The sequence below is a fragment of the Sapajus apella genome, unplaced genomic scaffold (assembly GCF_009761245.1).
Source record: "Sapajus apella isolate SASKATOON/1434 unplaced genomic scaffold, GSC_monkey_1.0 scaffold26, whole genome shotgun sequence".
Classification (NCBI taxonomy): Eukaryota; Metazoa; Chordata; class Mammalia; order Primates; family Cebidae; genus Sapajus; species Sapajus apella.
In genome coordinates, this window is record NW_022436966.1 from 3,540,384 (window position 1) to 3,560,298 (window position 19,915).

General features: G+C 44.8%; 1 pseudogene; it reads right to left on the reverse strand.

Annotated features, from left to right (window-relative positions):
* Window positions 1–6,808: 6,808 nt before the first annotated feature.
* On the reverse strand, window positions 6,809–8,338 carry LOC116560473 (annotated as a pseudogene).
* Window positions 8,339–19,915: the final 11,577 nt, after the last annotated feature.

Consider the following 19,915-nt stretch of genomic DNA (forward strand, 5'->3'; position numbering starts at 1 on the left):
GTTGGTTTTGAATTCCTGAGCTCAAGTGATTCTTCTGCCTCAGCCTCCCAGAGTCCTGGGATTATGGATGTGAGTCACCATGCCTGGCCTATAGCAATTTAATTTTCCATATTGGCCGAGTGCAGTGGATGAGGTGGTGAGGTGGGTAGAGTTCGAGACCAGCCTGACCAACATGGCAAAACCCTGTCTCTACTAAAAATACACAAAAAAATTTAACTGAGCATGGTGGTATGTGCCTGTAATCCCAGCTACTCGGGAGGCTGAGGCATGTGAATGTGAACCTGGGAGATGGAGGTTGAGGTGAACTGAGATGGTACTACTGCCCTCTAGCCTGGGCGACAGAGCAAGAATCCATCTTAAAAAAAAAAGCGCTGCTAACATGTAACATTTTTTTTTTTTCTTGAATCCAGAAGTCATTACACACTTTTTTTTAAAAAGTGGTTTCTTTTTCTCTCTCCCTTAAGATTTATCTTTCTCTTTTTCTTTTAAAGTAATAGTAGGCTGGGCATGGTGGTTCACACCTGTAATCCCAGCATTTTGGAAGGTTGATGCGGGAGAATTACTGGAGTCCGGGAGTTGGAGACCAGCCTGGGCAACATAGTTAGACCCTGTCTGTACAAAAAAATTAAAAAATTTAAAAAATTAACTGGGTATGTGGCATGCACCTGTAGTCCCAGCTACTTGTAAGACTGAGGTGGGACAATCACTTGAGCTCAGGAGTTAGACGCTGCAGTGAGCCATGATCGTGTCACTTCACTCCAGTCTGGACAACAGAGCGAAACTCTATCTGAAAAAAGAAAAATAATAAGAAATAAAGTAGGAGTAAATTGAGAGAGATTTCCCCCTGTTACTTTCTAGGCTACTACAGCTAGAAATACATCTTTAAAAAATTTTTTTTCTTTTGGAAAACGGAGCTTTATTTCTCATAAAGAGTTGCAGCCTGCATGGCGGCCATTCTGCCAGGCTGGGAAGTATAGCCTCCAGCCAGAAACCAGAAACAGGCACTTCAAAGCAATTTATCTTTTTTTTTTTGAGACAGAGTCTTGGTTTGTCGACAGGCACTAGGCTGGAGTGCAGTGGTGGGATCTCGGCTCACTGCAACCTTCGTCTCCCGGGTTCAGGCAATTCTCCTGCCTCAGCCTCCCGAGTAGCTGGGACTACAGGTGCATGCCACGACACCCACCTAATTTTTGTATTTTTAGTAGAGACAGGGTTTCATCATGTTGGCCAGGATAGTCTTGATCTCTTGACCTTGTGATCCGCCTGCCTTGGCCTCCTAAAGTGCTGGGATTACAGGCTTGAGCCACCGCACCTGGCCCCAAGCAATATATCTTACCCATTTTGTAGTTAACAGTTTGACCTCATGTGCTGGTGACCCTACACTGCTGTTTTGAGATCACTTGGTTCTCTGAGAAATATAAAAAATGTGTTGGGGTTGGTATAGTTGGGTGTGGTGGCTCACACCTGTAATCCCTGCACTTTGGGAGGCCGAGGCAGGAGGATTGTTTGAGCCTACGAATTCAAGACCAGCCTGGGCAATATAGGGAGACCCTATCTCTGCTAAAAAAATTTAAAATTTAGCTAGGCATGGTGATATGTGTCTGTAATCCCTGCTACTGGACAGGTTGAGGCAAGGAGTTTCAAACTAGCAGACTGTAAGGTGGAGGGCACGGAAGGGTATTCCAGGCAGAGGAAGCAAAGGCCTGAAGCCAAAGAGAGCACAGTCCATTCAGAAGTTGTAGGCATTTCAGGAAGATATGAAGGATGTTCACATTATCCAGATTTTGGTTATTGTTTTACTACTTCACTAGCATAGACTATTGAGACTTGACTATACTTGCTGCAGCACAGAAAGTTAAAGACCTTACTTTATAGCAGTAATTCTAAGGTGAAGACATCAGAAATTGTACTTCTTGTCTAGAGATTCTAAGGAGAAATTGTAAATTAAACCTAACCTTTGAGTTAGCAAATGATCAATAACTCTCTGTCCCATAAGAGAAAGAAGGGGCAGTTGGGTGCAGTGGCTCATGCCTGTAATCCCAGTACTTTGGGAGGCTGAGGTGGGTGGATCACCTGAGCTCAGGAGTCTGAGACCAGCCTGGCCAACATGGTGAAATGCTGTTTCTACTAAAAATACAAAAATTAGCTGCTGTGGTGGCGGGCGCCTGTAATCCCAGCTACTCAGGAGGCTGAGGTGGGATGATCGCTTCCCTTGGATACCTTCTCTGTCTATACACTTTTCCTAGGTGCTCTTTTTCAGTACTTTATTTTTTAGAGACAAGTTCTCTGTTGCTTGGGCTGAAGTGCAGTGGCATGATCATAGTTGACGGTGTACAGCCCTGAATTCCTGGTCTCAAGCAATCCTCCCACCCCTCCTCAGTAGCTAGTACTACAGGTGCCCACCACCACATCTGGCTAAGTTATTATTATTTGTAGAGACAGGGTCTCACTATGTTGCTCAGCTGGACTTGATCAAGACTTTAAATGCCATTATTTCCTGACAATTCATGAGTTTACATTATTAGCTTGAATGTCCTTCCCTGAACTCAAGACTTACATCCAGCTATTCACTGGATATCTCCTTTTGGGTGTCTAGTAGCCTATTGAACTTATTAAAAAACTTCAGAACATCTCCTCTCAAATCTGCTTCTCTGGAGGGTCCTCCCTATCTCAGAGTTGTTATTCTTCTCTATATTGAATATATAGAGTGTCTCCCTTAACTCTGTTTTTTCGTTCTCCTCATCCAGTCCATCAGTAGGTCCTGTCAGCTTCACCTTAAAATATATCAAGTATTTAAACACTTCCTACCATCTGCCCTATTGCTACTGGAATAGCTAAATGGTCTTCCTCCTTTTGCTCTTTGCCCCCTCAATCTAATTTTAACAGTGACCAGGATTATTCTTTTAAGTGTGTATCAGATCAAGTCACTGCTTTGCTGAAAACTGTCACCTGGGTGCTGAGATTAAAATCCCACCTGGTTTAAAAGGTAGTATCTCTACCATGGTCTGCAAGACCATATAGGATCTGCACCACCGTCTCCCAGCTGCTCTGACTTCATTTCCTACCACTTTCCCTGGTGCTGTAGCCACACTGGCCTCCTTTGCAGTTGCTCCAGCATGCCAGGCCTTGGGGCCTTTGTAGTTTTTTTTTCTGCCAGGAACATCATTTTTCCAGACGTCAGTGTGGCCTTCTCCCTTATCTCCTTCAGGTTTCTGCTCAACTGTCACCTAATCAGTAAAATATACCTTAATTGCCTTGTTTAAAATAAAAACCATCTCTCTGCCCTCTACTTTCTCTGGTCCCATTCCCTGTTTTATTTTTATGCATAGCACTTACTATTTGACATACTGTTTATTCATTCATTGTTCATTATTTAGCAAATACTTGTTTTGAGTGCTGCCTACTGCATGCCAGGCATTGTGTTCTAGGGACTCTCTATCATAGTTTATTACATGTCACCCTCCACTAGAATGTAAATTTCATGATGGTTAGAACTTTGTTTTCCTCATTGCTATAACCTTACTCCTAGAACAGTGCCTAGAACATGGAGCTGAATGAATAAATTTATTTAATTTTAATTTGTTTTTTTTGAGACAGAGTTTTGCTCTTGTCCAGGCTGGAGTGCAGTGGCACAGTCTTAGCTTACTGCAGCCTCTGCCTTCAGGGCTCAAGTGATTTTCCTGCCTCAGCCTCCTGTGTATCTGGGACCACGGGCACACGCCATCACACCTGGCTAATTTTTTGTATTTTTAGTAGAGGTGGATTTCACCATATTGGCCAGGCTGGTCTCGAGCTCCTGACCTCAGGTGATTTGCCAACCTCGGCCTCCCAAATCCCAAAGTGCTGGGATTGTAGGCATGAGCCACTGCTCCTAGCCCCATCAACCCTGGCTTTTTTGTTTGTTTGTTTTGAGATGCCTCACACTGTCACCCAGGCTGGAGTGCAGTGGCGTGATCTCAGCTCACTGCAACCTCCGCTTCCCAGGTTCAAGTGATTCCCCTGCCTCAGCCTCCCAAGTAGCTGGGATTACAGGCGCCCGCCACCATGCCCGGCTAATTTTGTATTTTTTTTTAGTAGAGACAGGGTTTCACTATGTTGGCCAGGCTGGTCTCAAACTCCTGACCTCAGGTGATCCACCTACCTTGGCCTCCCAAAGTGCTGGGATTACAGGCATGAGCCACTGCGTTGGCTGACCCTGGCTTTTTAAATAATTAGTTAAAAAGCCTGTTATTAGTCTTTATTTAATTTTTTAGGTACTTTCTAGGTACATTCTCGCACAGCCACCTCCTCTCAAGATAAGTGAAAGAGTTTACCAGCTCAACCTTCCGTCCTGCATATCTGAAAGTTATCTTTCAGTAACCCTGGACACCCACTTAACTGTGTAGCCTTTAATCTCTGTGAACCCCCTCTGCACCTGTCAAATGGAGGTAATGACAAATAACACCAATCTTTCTTCTTGAGAACATTGAATAGGACTAATAGACCAGTTTTGAGAACAGGAGAGTAGAATGAGGAAGGGAGGTAGAGGACTGACAGTTTCTTTTTAAAGTAAATACTATTTGTCTCTGCCTTATTTTAGAAAAAAAAAAAAGTTTTATAAGTGTATGTTTCTTTTTTTCTAAGAGATTAATAAAGATTTTATTTTTAAAAAGAAAGATTTTAGAATATTGCTTTTTATAGAATGATATGTTTTTTTTTTTTTTTTTTTGAGACGGAGTTTCACTCTTTTTACCCAGGCTAGAGTGCAATGGCGCAATCTCGGCTCACCGCAACCTCCGCCTCCTGGGTTCAGGCAATTCTCCTGCCTCAGCCTCCTGAGTAGCTGGGATTACAGGCACGTGCCACCATGCCCAGCTAATTTTTTGTATTTTTAGTAGAGACGGGGTTTCACCATGTTTACCAGGATGGTCTCGATCTCTTGACCTCGTGATCCACCCGCCTCAGCCTCCCAAAGTGCTGGGATTACAGGCTTGAGCCACCGCGCCCGGCTAGAATGATATGTTTTTAATAAATATTTTCCTTATTCTCCACCCAGGTACTTATCCTGGATTACATGAGGGAAATTAAATAAAAATACTACAACCCTACTCCGAGCTACTCAATGAGGTGGTAGCTAGGTAAGAAAACAATCCTTTCCTTTTAGATGAAGTTGGAACTTAGGAGATAGTAATTTTTGGGAGAGACTTAAAGGAATTGATAATGGTGATAACAAAAATAATAGGAATGGCCAGCTTTGATGAACCTGGCACTGTGATAAGCACTTTATGCGGGTTGCCATCTTCTAACAACCATATGATGCTAGTACTCTGAGAAGTAGAGCTGTGTAGTAGGAGTAAAGAACATAGACTCTGGGGTCAGACCTCCTGCATTGACATCTAAGTTTTGCCAGTAACTGACTGCGTGGCCTTGAACAAGAAAACTCTGCCTCATCTGTACAGATAGTCCTGATTTACAGAGTGGTTTGCCTTACAATTTTCAACATTACGATGGTGCAAAAGCCATATGTGTTAATTAGAAACTACACTAGAGATTCTGAATTTTGATCTTTTCGTGGCCTAGCGACACGTGGTATGATATGTTCTTATGATGCCTGGCTGCAGCAACAAGCAACTCCTAGTCAGCCATGCAATCATGAAGGCAAACAACCAATACTGCATACTCTACTGTGTTTAATAAATTACGTGAGATATTCAAGTTTATAATAGGCATTGTGTTGGATGATTTTACCCAGCTCTAGGCTAATGTAAGTGTTCTGAGTGTGTTTAAGATAGACTAGGCTAAGCTATGATGTTTGGTAGGCTAAGTGTATTAAATGTGTATTTGACTTAAGGTATTTGGGATGTAGCCTCATCGTAAGTCAAGGAGCATCTATATCTGTACCATGAGAATAATAATAATACCTGCCTCCTAAGATGGTGGTGATAGTTAAATGACATAAGCTATGTAAAGTGCTTAGCATAGTTCTTGGCACATAGAAAGTGCTTACCCAATGTCAGCTGTTATCATAAAAATCAAAATAGTTGTTATTCTCATTTAAAGGTGGAGAAACAAAGGCTTAGAGGAATAAGACAAATAAACGAATTTGCCTAAGTCACACAGCATATGAATGATGGAACCAGTTTGCACCCAGGCAGTCAAACTCCAGAGCTTTTGCACTTAACCACTGCATCACCTTAGTAGGTTGAGGGAAAGACTGGGAAAAACTGCATCTTGTCAAACTTGAGTATAGGGTAAAGGTCAGGCTTGAGTTCTGACTTAACGTTCATTGTGATCTTAAGCATCTTATCAATATAGCATGAGCCTTGATTATTCTCTGAATTGATTGTTCCCTAGATCCAAAGACATGAAAGATAGGTTAGTTATGTTCTTCTTCTGCAGAGGGGTTGATTGTTTCCTGGGCCAGGAAATGGAGCTAAGAAAACATTATATCTCAGTGCTTTTTAGACCAGAAATAGCGTGTCTAGCCTCTTGTTATCAATGCTTATTTTCTTTTTTATTTTTTTTGAGACGAGGTCTGACTCTGTCACCCAGGCTAGAGTGCAGTGGCACGACCTTGGCTCACTGTAAGCTCTGCCTCTCTGGTTCAAGCAATTCTCCTGCCTCAGACTCCTGAGTAGTTGGGATTACAGGAGCATGCCACCACGCCTGGCTAATTTTTGTATTTTTAGTAGAGACAGGGTTTCAATATGTTTGTCAGGCTGGTCTTGAACTCCTGACCTTGTGATCTGCTTGCATCGGCCTTCCAGAGTGCTGGGATTACAGGCGTGAGCCACCACATCCGGCCTTGCTTGTTTATTTATTTTTTTTATTTTCCAAGCGATGCCCGCCGTGATGGGGGCCACAAACCTTTCCTTTATCGCAAACGTGTCCCAGTCCCAGGAGGCTTGGGAAGAGTCGGAACCAGGGGAACCCAGCGATGGGATTCCACCAAAAATGAACCGTCCTGCTGTCCTGCCAGGGTCCCCAACCACAGGATGTAGCCATGGGACAGCCATTGAGGGCCTGGGAGAATGGCGGCAGGGCAGTGAGGCCAGGACAGGGACGGTCTGGCCCAAGGCAGGAGCAGGGCTGGAACTCGTCCCCAACATCCCTGGACCCCAGCAGGTGCCCTGTATTGGAAGCAAGAGGGCTGGGGGGGGGTAGATGGACAAGAGCCAGAATGATCCTGCCCCCACCAGCATTGTCAGGCACTGGCCCAGTGGCCCCAGATCCTGGCAGCTGGCGTCTTCCACTGCCTTCCCCCTGCTGCTCGTGGAGACACTCAGTGCGCTGGGGAGGCCTCGGTGATGGCCCTCTCCACATACAAGTACCAGGGCTGGATGCACGTGTGCTGCATCAGGTCATCAAAGGCATCCAGCCCCTCCATCACTTGAAGCACGCCATATACCACCGGCCTCTGGCCCCCCATGAAGGGCTGGTCCTTGCCCACAGCAGCCACCAACTTGTTGGCAGACTCATAAAGGTCCTCATGCACGTCGTCCTGGAGGTGGTTGCTCTTGAATCGCTTGCTGATGAGCTACATGGCCACCGCACCCATGTACTTGGCCATGGTGCCCTCCACGGCTCCAAACTTGCCCTCGAGGACAGTGTAGTCAAAGGATGCCAGAGCCTCAGTGGGCGTGTGGTACACGTTGGGGGAGATCAGGTGCACCAGCCAGTCGTCCACCCACTGCCGCCACTTCATCTCCTCTGTCCTGGCCTCCTCCTCGTCCAGCACGAGCCAGTACTTATTGCTGAACTCGGTCACCTCCTTGCCCTGGTCATTCACAGTCTTCATGGCTGGGTGGTAGGTGATGATCTCTTCCAGGGGCTGCCCTGACACCAGGTACGTCTTGAGGGCACTGATGATGACAGAGGAGTCGTTCAGTTGTTGCGAGTTTTCTCCCACTTGGGCCACCAGGATGGCCACCTTTCTGTAGGAGGAGAACTTGATCTCAGCCCTGCGCACAGGGTTGACCCTCCACCACCTGGTAGGGCAGGGTGTGGAAGTCGAGGAAGGCTCGAACCTTGCTGCAGCACGGACATGTCTTGTACTGGCACAGGGTCAGCTGCAGGTGGCTGGACAGGGAGAGCTACTTGGCTGAGTGCTCGGCATGGAGGTCCTGGGCGCACAAGTGCCACCACGCAGTGTGGTGCAGCCCTCGGGCTCCCCTTACAGGCGGCGGCCACGGAGCCCTGGCCGCCCGCTGCCCTGTCGAAGCCAGCCCAGTTCTGTATGGGGAGCAGCAGCTGGGGGCGGCCGCCCAGCCTCCTGGCCAAGGCGCACCCGCTGGGCCACAATGCCCATGCCACCCGAGCAGCCGGGGCCATGTTCGTTCCTGCTTGTTTATTTTTTTTACCTGACTAGTAATGATAAGAAGCAGAACAGTGTACACATTGAGAATTTTCTTTTTCTCTTTTTTTTTTTTGAGATGGAGTTTTAACTCTTGTTGTCCAGGCTGGAGTGCAATAGCACAATCTCGGCTCACCGCAACCTCCACCTCCCGGGTTCAGGTGATTCTCCTGCTTCAGCCCCCCGAGTAGCTGGGATTACAAGCATGTGGCATCATGCCAGCTAATTTTGTATTTTTAATAGAGATTGGGGTTCTCCATGTTGGTCAGGCTAGTCTCGAACTCCCGACCTCAGGTGATCCATCCAGTTTGGCCTGTACTGGGATTACAGGCGTGAGCCACTACACCCCACTACACATTGAGAATTTTCTACATGCTATGTACTTTATATGGATTATCTCATTTAATCGTTAAAAATAACCTAATCAGTGACTCTTACCGTGTGTGTGGTGTGTGTGTGTGTGTGTGTGTGTGTGTGTGTGTGTGTGTGTGTGTGTTTGAGTTGGAGTCTTGCTCTGTTGCCCAGGTTGCAGTGCAGTGGCATGATCTCGGCTCACTGCAACCTGCACCTCCCGGGTTCAAGTGATTCTCTTGCCTCAGCCTCCTGAGTAGCTGGGATTACAGGTGCATGCCACTACACCTGGCTAAGTCTTTATATTTTTAGTAGAGGCAGGGTTTCACCATGTTGGTCAGGCTGGTCTTGAACTCCTGACCTTGTGATCCGCCTGTCTTGGCCTCCCAAAGTGCTAGAATTATAAGCATGAGCCACCGCACCTGGCCTTGTTTTAAAGAGTTGAAGAGCAGTTTTAGGAAGCTTACTTCAAGTTGCACAGTTAATAAGTAGTAGAGCAGGGATTTAAAAAAGACAGTCCATCCTGAGTTCATGCTTGCCTTTTTTTTTTTTTTTTGGTGAGATTGAGGTTCGCTTTCGTTGCCCAGGCTGGAGTACAGTGGCATGATCTTGACTCACTGCAACCTCTGGCCGACTCCCTGGTTCAAGTGATTCTCCTGCCTCAGCCTCCCATGTAGCTGGGATTACAGGCATACACCTCCACGACCAGCTAATTTTCATATTTTTAGTAGAGACGGGGTTTTACCATGTTGGCCAGGATGGCCAGATCACGATCTCTTGACCTTGTGATCTGCCCACCTCGGCCTCCCAAAGTGCTGGAATTACAGGCATGAGCCACAATGCCCGGCCACCTTTTTTTTTTTTTTTTTTTTTTTTTTGAGACGAAGTCTTGCTCTATCGCTAGGCTGGAGTGCAATGGCACGACCTCGGCTCACTGCAACCTTGGCCTCCTGGGTTCAAGTGATTGGTCTGCCTCAGCCTCCCGAGTAGCTAGGACCACAGGCTTGTGCCACCATACTCAGCTAATTTTTGTATTTTTAGTAGAAACAGGGTTTCACCGTGTTGGCCAGGATGGTCTCCATCTCTTGACCTCATAATCTGCTGGCCTTGGCCTCCCAAAGTGCTGGGATTACGCATGTGAGCCACAGCGCCCAGCCCCCCAAGTTCATGTTCTTAACCTCTGCACTCTACTGCTTGTAGTCTTTTCTTTCCTCTGTTAAGTAGGTAATATGGACTGTGTGGCTTAAGAGATAGTAGGGCCAGTTCTGTTTTTCTCATATGAAAAATGGGAAGATTTTGACCACTGGACTGGGAATAAAGAGGACTGTGATCTTGTCTTGGCTCTGCCACCAACTTGCCATATTTAGGCCTTCACTTTTTTTAGTTTTATTGTCATCATTCATTAAACAAAGGGGTTGCTCTCGATGGCCTCTAAGGTCTCTTTGAACTCTGATGATCTGTAATTGATCATAGGAAGTAAGAGTAACACTTGCTTAGCTCCTTGAGTTTGGGGCAGTGGTATTTATGAGTTCCTAGGGAGTCTGCCTTGTGCAGGCAAGATGTCAGATTCTAAAGCAAGGGATGAGCTGCCTCCGTGAAGAAGGTAGATCTAGGTTTTTTTTTGAGGCTGGTTGCCAAGGGAACCCAGCCTCTGGCCACAGCAGTCAGGAATGGTTTGGTTGAGGCTTAGGTACAGATAATGAAAATAAGCCACACATTTAGGTTTCATTCCTTGCCCTGTCTTCCATCTCCACCTTTCCTTTTTAGGCTGCTAGTTTTAAACACGTTCATTTGTCAGTTACTGTTTTAAGTATTTAGCTAAGTATTATATCATTTTACTTTTCATAGTAATGAGGTAGGTACTATTATTCTAAATTTATGGATAGTGAAACGGAGACAAATAGAATTAAGTAATTTGTACACATTTATTCAAGACAAAGTAGTATCAAAACTGTACTTTCAGCTACTAAGTTGTCCTGCCTGGTTGGATCTTTAAAAAAATAGGAGGAGGACTCCTTAGTTATTAGTGGTTTTTGTTTGTTTTGTTTTTATTTAGAATAAAAACTCTTAGAGCTGAAAAGAGCCTTTGAAGTAATTTAATGCAGTCCCCTTGTCTCCAGTCTGCCATCCAATTACAGGAATGCTTTCTATCATTCTGACAAATGATCTTTCAGGTTCTCTTTGAATACCTCCATTAATGGGGGAGCTTACCACTTCTTTAGGATATTGTTGTTGAAAAGCTCTCATCGGTAGAAATATAATCATAATTTTTTGAGACAGGGTCTTGCTCTGTCATACAGGCTGGAGTGCAGTGTTGGATTATAGCTCACTGTAGCCTTAACCTCCCTGGTACAAAGGATTCTCCCCCACAGCTTCTCCCGAGTAGCTGGGACTACAGGTGCATGCCGCCATGCCTGGCTATTTTTATTTTTTATTTATTTTTTAGTTTTTTTAAATAAAGACAGGATTTCACTATATTTTCCAGACTGGTCTTGAATCCCTGGGCTCAAGCAATTCTTCTGCCTTGACCTCCTAAAGTGCTGGGATTATAGGCATGAGCCACCATGCCTGGAAAAAATTATTTTTTATTTGTTTTTATTTTATTTTACTTTTTTGAGATGGAGTCTCGCCCTGTCGCCTAGTCTGGAGTGCAGTGGCACAATCTCGGCTCACTGCAACCTCTGCCACCCGAGTTCAAGCGATTCTTCTGCCTCAGCTTCTCCAGAAGCTGGGACTACTAGTGCCCACCATCACACCCAGCTAATTTTTGTATTTTTAGTAGAGATGGGGTTTTACTGTGTTGGCCAGGCTGGTCTTGAACTCCTGACCTCAAGTGATCTGCCTGCCTCAGCTTCCCAAAGTGCTGGGATTACAAGCATATGCCATTGCGTCTCACCTATTTTTTTTTTTTTTTTTTTTGAGATGGAGTCTCGCTCTGTTGACCATGCTGGAGTGCAATGGCGCCATCTTAGCTCATCACAACATCTGCCTCCCAGGTTCAAGCAATTCTCCTGTCTCAGTCTCCCAAGTAGCTGGGATTACAGGTGCCCACCACCACGCACAGATATTTTTGTATTTTTTAGTAGAGACAGGGTTTTATTATTTGGCCAGGCTTGTCTCGTCCTGACTTCAAGTGATCTGCCTGCCTCAGCCTCCCAGAGTGCTGGATTACAGGCATGAGTCACTGTTTCAGCTGCCTGGCCTATTTTTTATTTTTAAGAGACAGGGTCTTGCTCTGTCACCCAGGCTAGAGTGCAGTGGTGTGATCATAGCTTACTGCAGCCTTGAACTCCTGGGCTCAAGTGATCCTCCTGCCTCAGTCTCCTGAGTAGCTGGGACTACAGGCATGTACCACCACACCTGGCTAATATAAAATATTTCCTGTAGTGGCTGGGCATGGTGGCTCACACCTGTAATCCCGGCACTTTGGGAGGCCAAAGCTGGTGGATCACTTGAGGCCAGGAGTTTGAGACTAAACTGGCCAATGTGGCGAAACCTCATCACTACTAAAAATACAAATTAGCTGGTAATGGTATTTCACATCTGTAATCCTAGCTACTTGGGAGGCTGAGGCTCGAGAATTGCTTGAACCCAGGAGGCAGAGGTAGCAGTGAGCCGAGATTGTGCCACTGCACTCTATCCTGGGCGACAGAGCAAGACTCTGTCTCAAAAATAAAAAAGAAAAATTTCTGTAGAGACTGGATCTTGCTGGGTTGCCCGGGCGGTCTCGGACTCCTGGCCTCAAGCAGTCATCCTGCCTTAGACTTCCAGTGCTGGGATTACAGGCATGAGCCACAGTGCCCTGCTGACAATTATTTCATGTTTTGAATTGAAATCTAATTGAGTCTTCTCATAAATTTAATTTTAAAAATTTATTTATGGCCGGGCGCGGTGGCTCAAGCCTGTAATCCCAGCACTGTGGGAGGCCGAGGCGGGTGGATCACGAGGTCAAGAGATCGAGACCATCCTGGTCAACATGGTGAAACCCCGTCTCTACTAAAAATACAAAAAATTAGCTGGGCATAGTGGCGCATGCCTGTAATCCCAGCGACTCAGGAGGCTGGGGCAGGAGAATTGCCTGAACCCGGGAGGCGGAGGTTGCGGTGAGCCGAGATCGCGCCATTGCACTCCAGCCTGGGTAACAAGAGCGAAACTCCGTCTCAAAAAAAAAAAAAAAAAAATTTATTTATGTTTGAGACGGAGTCCCACTCTGTCACCCAGCTTGGAGTGCAGTGGCACGATCTCAGCTCACTGCAACCTCCACCTCACGGGTTTAAGCGATTCTCCTGCTTTGGCTTCCCAAGTAGCTGGGATTACAGGCATGTGCCACCACACCCGGTAATTTTTGTGTTTTTAGTAGAGACAGGGTTTCACCATGTTGGCCAGGCTGGTCTTGAATTCCTGACCTCAGGTGATCCTCCCGCCTTAGCCTCCCAAAGTGTTGGGATTACAGGTGTGAACCACTGTACCCAGCCTAATTTTAGACAAGTACCCTGGAACTATACAGAATAAATATAATACATCTTCCATATGCCAACTTGTGAACCTTTGAAGACAGTCTTTCTAAGACATATTTGGAGTTTATCCTAATTCTAAACTTGTTTTCAATTCAGATCAGTCTGCACAAAAGCAATTTCTACCTCTCTCTACTTTGTAAATGCAGCCTTACAAATCTGTGCTTCACTTCTTATGATTATTTAGGTACAAAGTAAGTAGGCTTTCCCTTCCTCCTTGAAGAATGAATGGATGGTGAGCTAAGTCTTTACAATTGCCTATGAGTTTGGAGGGTTTGCAGTCTACCACTCTTGTAATCATTGGAAGGTCAGGCTGCTGCCCTGCTGCATACTCCATCAGAGCTCACAAAATGGCTGGAAGTTTATCTGGGCACTTGACAAACTGCATTTACTTCATCAGGCCACTAGGTGATGAACAACTCACAAACCCAGACTGCTAGGGACTGTTGTGTACAGGACAGTTTCTGTTTTTACTTGGAAGGGCCATTTGAAGTCATCTGGTCCAAACTCATTAAAAGGTTTTTGTTGGGGAGGGGAAACATATGTTTCTTATATAGTTTGTCTTTCCTGGCTTTGTTAAAATTAAATATTAATTGCCTAGGTCTTTTTTTTTTTTTTTTTTTTGATACAGAGTCTTAGTCTGTTACCCAGGCTGGAGTGCAGTGGGCAATCTTAACTCACTGCAACCTCCGCCTCTGGGATTCAAGTGATTTTCTTGCCTCAGCCTCCCGAGTAGCTGGGACTACAAGAATGTGCTACTGCAACCAGCTAATTTTTGTATTTTCTTTTAATAGAGACAGGGTTTCACCATGTTGACCAGGCTGGTCTTGAACTACTGACCTCATGATCCGCCTGTCTCGGCCTCCCAAAGTACTGGGATTATAGGCGTAAGCCAACGTTCCTGGCCAACTAGGACATTTCTTTGAGTGATTTTCTTAGAATTGGGGGATGGGTGGTACTTTAAAAGTCTTATGTGTCTCATTTCTTTTTAATCTTCATCTATGAATGATGTTGTGGTTAGGTTTAGAATTCTTGGAATACTAGTCCTAGTCTCAACAGAGTCTAAGTAGCTTTCCACTGTCTTGAGTTTCTTGTGATACAGATGAGAAGTTCAATGGGATTTTTTTCTTTGTAAGTAATAATCTGTTCTCTCTTTCTGGAAGTTTGTGAATTTTTCTTTATGCTTGGAGTTTTCTATGGTATGCTTAGATATCTGTCTTTTTTTTTTTTTTTTTTGAGACAGAGTTTCACTGTTGTTGCTGTCTGGAGTGCAGTGGCATGATCCCAGCTCACTGCAACCTCTGCCTCCTGGTTCAAACGATCCTTCTGCCTCAGCCTCCCAAGTAGCTGGGATTACAGACCTGGGCTACCACACCCAGCTTTTTTGTATTTTTAGTAGAGATGGGGTTTTGCCATGTTGGCTAGGCTGAAGTGTGTGTCTTTTTTTTGTTGTTGTTGTTGAGATGGAGTCTCTCTCTGTTACCCAGGCTGGATTGTAATGGCACGATCTTGGCTTACTGCAACTTCCACCTCCCGGGTTCAAGAGATTCTCGTACCTCAGCCTCCTGAGTAGCTGGAATTACAGGCATGCACCACCACACCCTGCTAATTTTTGTATTTTTAGTAGAGACAGAGTTTCACTATGTTGGTCAGACTGGTCTTGAACTTCTGACCCCGTGATCTGCCTGCCTCAGCCTCCCAGAGTGCTGGGATTACAGGCGTGAGCCACTGTGCCCGGCTTTGTAAGTCTTTTTAAAATAAACCCTGTTGGCACTTGATGAACGTTTTAGACTTAAACACTTAAAAGTCTTTTCTCAGTTTAAGGTGTTTTATTGCTTCCCCTTCTTCTGTTTTCAACCTCCTTACTTTTAGACGAGGAAATTGAAACTGAGCTCAAAAAGGTGAAGTGACTTGTCCAAGGTCATATAGCTAGTTAACAGATGAACCTCAAGCAAATGGCCTGGCTCCTTTGATGAACTAGACATTTATGTATTGAATATTGCTCCAGTGAGAGGGCCATTATGAACAACTTAGAAACTTTTTAGTGAGACAGGAATTTTGCCAAGGCTTTGTGGGGAGATGAAGAAGGAAGAGGGGATAAAATTCATTATTTGTGGCTCATATGAAGGGCTAAAGAAGTCGCAGGTCCCCTGTATCCCAGTTACTGGAGCTATTGCAAAGCTTCAAAACGTAATAAAACCAGGAAGTTGCTAGAGCACTTGGAGAATTAGATTTTTAGCCGTCAGTAGTTGGATAAATGTGGTCATGCCCTATTGTAACTATCAGAAAACATATAAATGGCTTCTGAAGGCTTGGAGACAGACATCATAAACCATGTCTTATCAGTAGTCTGGTTTCTGTTTTGAGTTCCAACCTGGGATACTTTTGGGAACCACCTGTTCCTAGCTTTGTTGATCTTTGGATTTCCCCAGCTCTTCAGTCCCTTTCAGTTTTGAAATGAAACCTACCCCAGAGGGCGAGGTCAGGTACCAAGAGGACTTTGACAGCTCACCTTGGGTTTTTTTTTTCCCAGAGCCATCTAGTATGTGACTCTGTGAGGTGTGAGGCTCAACAGGCTGTGATATAGATTAATTGATGGTGAATCAGCTGTTGGGTAAGGCCTGGGCTGTGTCATTTTTGGGTAATCAGGAAAACATGACCAAATACATTGTCTTTTGCCTACGAAAGTTGAAACTTAAGGGCGCAATCACCAGAGAGCTGCCTATGATCTCTGCCTTTGGTTTACTGACAAAGGAAAGGCTTTAATTTGTCTTCACCTCTCCTGATTTGTAGATCCTCCCTATCTCCTTTCTATTCACATCTCTAGCTTCCTGCTGCCTCTCCAGCTACTAAACCTTTACGTAACGTGCCTTTGGAATTGCTGCTTTGGAAGTGACTCTTCTAGATACTCCTAGAAACCCCCATCCTCCAACCAGACTCTCAGAATGCAGCTTGCCGCCTCCTTTTTCTGTAAACCTAGTTTCCATCAGATTGCAGCACTTTTCTTGGAATCTTTACAAGTGAAACTAGCTTTTTCTTCAGCCCACCCTTTACCACTTCACCCCTGACTTTGCCTGACTCTCCCCCAGCCCCATTCCTCAGCATTTCAGAGCTGCTTCCAGACCACCAGATACTTTCAGATACCTTTTTCTCTGAAATTTCTGCTGGCCAGCAAGGCCAGTTGATCACTATCCTTGAAGCTGGCATCTATACCCATTTCCCCTTGGTGTCTGATCTCCCCTCCTGGGTCTATAGCCCAGGCTCAGGGATTGGTGGCCTGGGCTTGCCTGGAGCCAAGGATTTGGGATAGAGTATGGAATTAGGGGGCTTGGTGTTGACATTTCACAGGTAGTCAGATGAGAAGCCAGAGTATGTGAACATCAAGGCCAGTGGAGGATGGGAAGGACAGAGAATTTAGTATCTGAAGCAAAAGATGTCCTTTGTAATCTCCCTCTTCTGCCCATTCTTTTTGAAAAATTATTTAATTTACGGAGAATATAATAAATGATTTTTTTTTTTTTTTTTGGATTGCAGGTTCGCTCTTGTTGCCCAGTCTGGAGTGCAATGGCATGATCTCAGCTCACTGTAACCTCTGCCTCCTGGGTTCAAGCAATTCTCCTACCTCAGCCTCCCAAGTAACTGGGATTATAGGCATGTGCCACCACACCCGGCTAATTTTCTATTTTTAGTATAGATGGGGTTTCTCCATGTTGCTCAGGCTAGTCTCGAACTCCTGACCTCAAGTGATCCATCTGCCTTGCCTCCCAAAGTGCTGGGATTACAGGTGTGAAGATTTTTAAAAAGTATTAAAACATTGTAGATCATATTTTGACTATTTCTGTCTCCCCATTTCAGTTATTTCTGTATTTAGAGGTGATTTGTTGGTGGTTTGGAATGTACCTGCCATACTTTTTTTCTGTGTGTTTGCTTATGTATGTATGAACTCAGAAAAAACTTAAAGTATTATTTTTGTTTTATTTATTTCATTATGCAAATGATATAACATTTTATGTACCATTCTGGTATTTTCTTCCTTGATTTAATAACATACTTTGACAGTATTCCATGTTAGTACATAAAAGCATATCTTATCCTTTATAGAATAGATATGCTATATTTTATTTGGCTATTTTTCTATTGAGACATTAAGGTATTTCCCGTTTTTGGGTGATCTTTGGTAGCTTCAGTTTGCCATCTACACATGGATGGTTTCCAAATCTCTAGCCCAGATCTCTAGACCTGGTTATCCAACTGCTTGCGACTCTGCTGAGATGTCTTGCAGCCCCCAGCTTTTTCTACTTGCTCCTTCTCCGGTGCTCATACACATTATAGTCAGCATGCAGTAATGATTAATTATTCCCCAAACTCAGTAGTGATTAATTATTCCTTCCTTCCATTCCCACATCTGACAACCAGTCAATCAGTAGGACTTGCCCTCCCTACCTCCTCAATATTTCTTGAATTCAGTCACTTTCTCTCTCCATTGCTACTACTTTGTACCTTAGTTTTTAAATTTGTGAAAGAGTATTTGTGAGGATTAAGTGAATTAAAATATGTAAAATGCTTAGAATAATAGATTGGTACCTACTAATTGGTATTTGAATGTTAGTTGTTACTGTTATTATCTTAATTTACATAATCCATTATCATCTCTGCTTCCAGTCTTAATTTTATTCACCCCTACCTCCATTCCATTCTCCTCACTACAGCCAGAGTGATCTTTATAAAATGGAAGAATAGGCCAGGTGTGGTGTCTCATGCCAGTAATCCCAGCACTTTGGGAGGCCGAGGTTGAGCCCAGGAGTGCAAGGCAACATGGTGAGACCCTGTCTCTACAGAAAATAAAAAATTAGCCAAGTGTGGTGCTGTTGCACACCTGTAGTTCCAGCTACTTGGGAGGCTGAGGTGGGAGGATTGCTTGAGCTTGGGCAAAGGTGGAAGTTGCAATGAGCTGTGATGATGCTACTGCACTCTAGCCTTGGTGACAGAGTGAGACCTTGTTTCAAAAAAATAAAATAAAATGTAAGAATGATTGCTTAAATGATTCCCCTGCTTAAAATGATGTCAGTGAGGCTGGGCAAGGTGGCTCACGCCTGTAATCCCAGCACTTTGGAAGGCCGAGGCGGATGGATCATCTGAGGTCGGGAGTTCAAGACCAGCTTGGCCAACATGGTGAAACTTCATCTCTACTAAAAATATAAAAAATTAGCTGGGCGTGGTGGCAGGTGCCTGTAATTCCAGCTACTTGGGAGGCTAAGGCAGGAGAATCGCTTGAACCTGGGAGGTAGGGGTTGCAGTGAGCCAAGATTGCACCATTGCACTCCAGCCTGGGCGACAAGAATGAAACTCTGTCTTAAAAAAGAAATGTCACTGATACTTCCATTTAACTACTTAGTTTTTTGGAGACAGAATCTTGCTCTATCTCCTGGGCTAGAGTACAGTACTGTGATGTCAGCTCACTGCAACCTCTGTCTCCTGGGTTCAAGCAGTTCTCTTGCCGTGCCTTTCAAAGTGCTGGGATTACAGTGTGCCACCACGCCCGGCTGATTTTGTATATTTAGTAGAGATGGGCTTTCACCATGTTGGTCAGGCTGGTCACGAACTCATAGTCTCAAGTGATCCACCCACCTCAGCTTCCTGAAATGCTGGGATTACAGACGTAAGCCACTGTGCCCAGCCTCCACTTAGCTTTTAATGACTTTTTAAAAATTGAGATACCTGATTTTTCTTTTCTTTCCTTTTTAAATTTTTTTTTAGAGTCAAAAGTCTAGGTCTGTCACCCAGGCTGTAGTGCAGTGGTGTGATCATAACCCACTATACCCTTCTGGGCTCAAGGGATTTTCCTGCCTCACCCTCCCCAGTAGCCGGGACTAAAGGCATGCACCACCATACCTGGCTAATTAAAAAAAATTTTTTTTTGTACAAACTAGGTCTCACAGCTGGTCTCAGTGCCACCACACCCTGCCCCTGCTTTCCTTTCTTTTTTTTTCTTTTGAGACAGTCTTGCTCTGTCTCCCAGGCTGGAATGCAGTGGCATGATCTCAGCTCACTACAACGTCTGCCTCCTGGGTTCAAGCAACTCCCTGCCTCAGCCTCCTGAGTAGCTGAGATTACAGGCATGTGCCACCATGCCTGGCTAATTTTTGTATTTTTAGTAGAGACGGGGTTTCACCATCTTGGCCAGGCTGGTCTTGAACTTCTGACCTCGTGATCCACCTGCCTCAGCCTCCCAAAGTGCTGGGATTACAGGCATGAGCCATGGCGCCCACCCCCTGCCCCTGCTTTTAAATGTCATCTCTTCAGACAGGTCTTCCCTCACTATCTAATGATTTGAAAGTGCCTACTCATTTGCTTTTATTACAACACCTTATTTTAATTCTTTGATCTCACTTATCAATATCTGATAATTTTCTGGTTTACTTATATTTATTTATAGTCCTCTCCAATTAGAAGAGAATAGGGGTATTGTCTGGTTGTGTTTTTTTGTTTTGTTTTGTTTTTGTGTTTTTGAGGTGGAATCTCGCTCTGCTGCCCAGGCTGGAGTGCAGTGGTGCAATCTTGGCTTACTGCAACCTCTGTCTCCCAAATTCAAGCGATTCTTGTGCTTCAGCCTCTGCAGTAACTGGAATTACAGGCGCGCGTCACCATGCCCAGCTAATTTTTGCATTTTTAGTAGGAACAAGGTTTCACCATGTTGGCTAGGCTGGTCTTGAGCTCC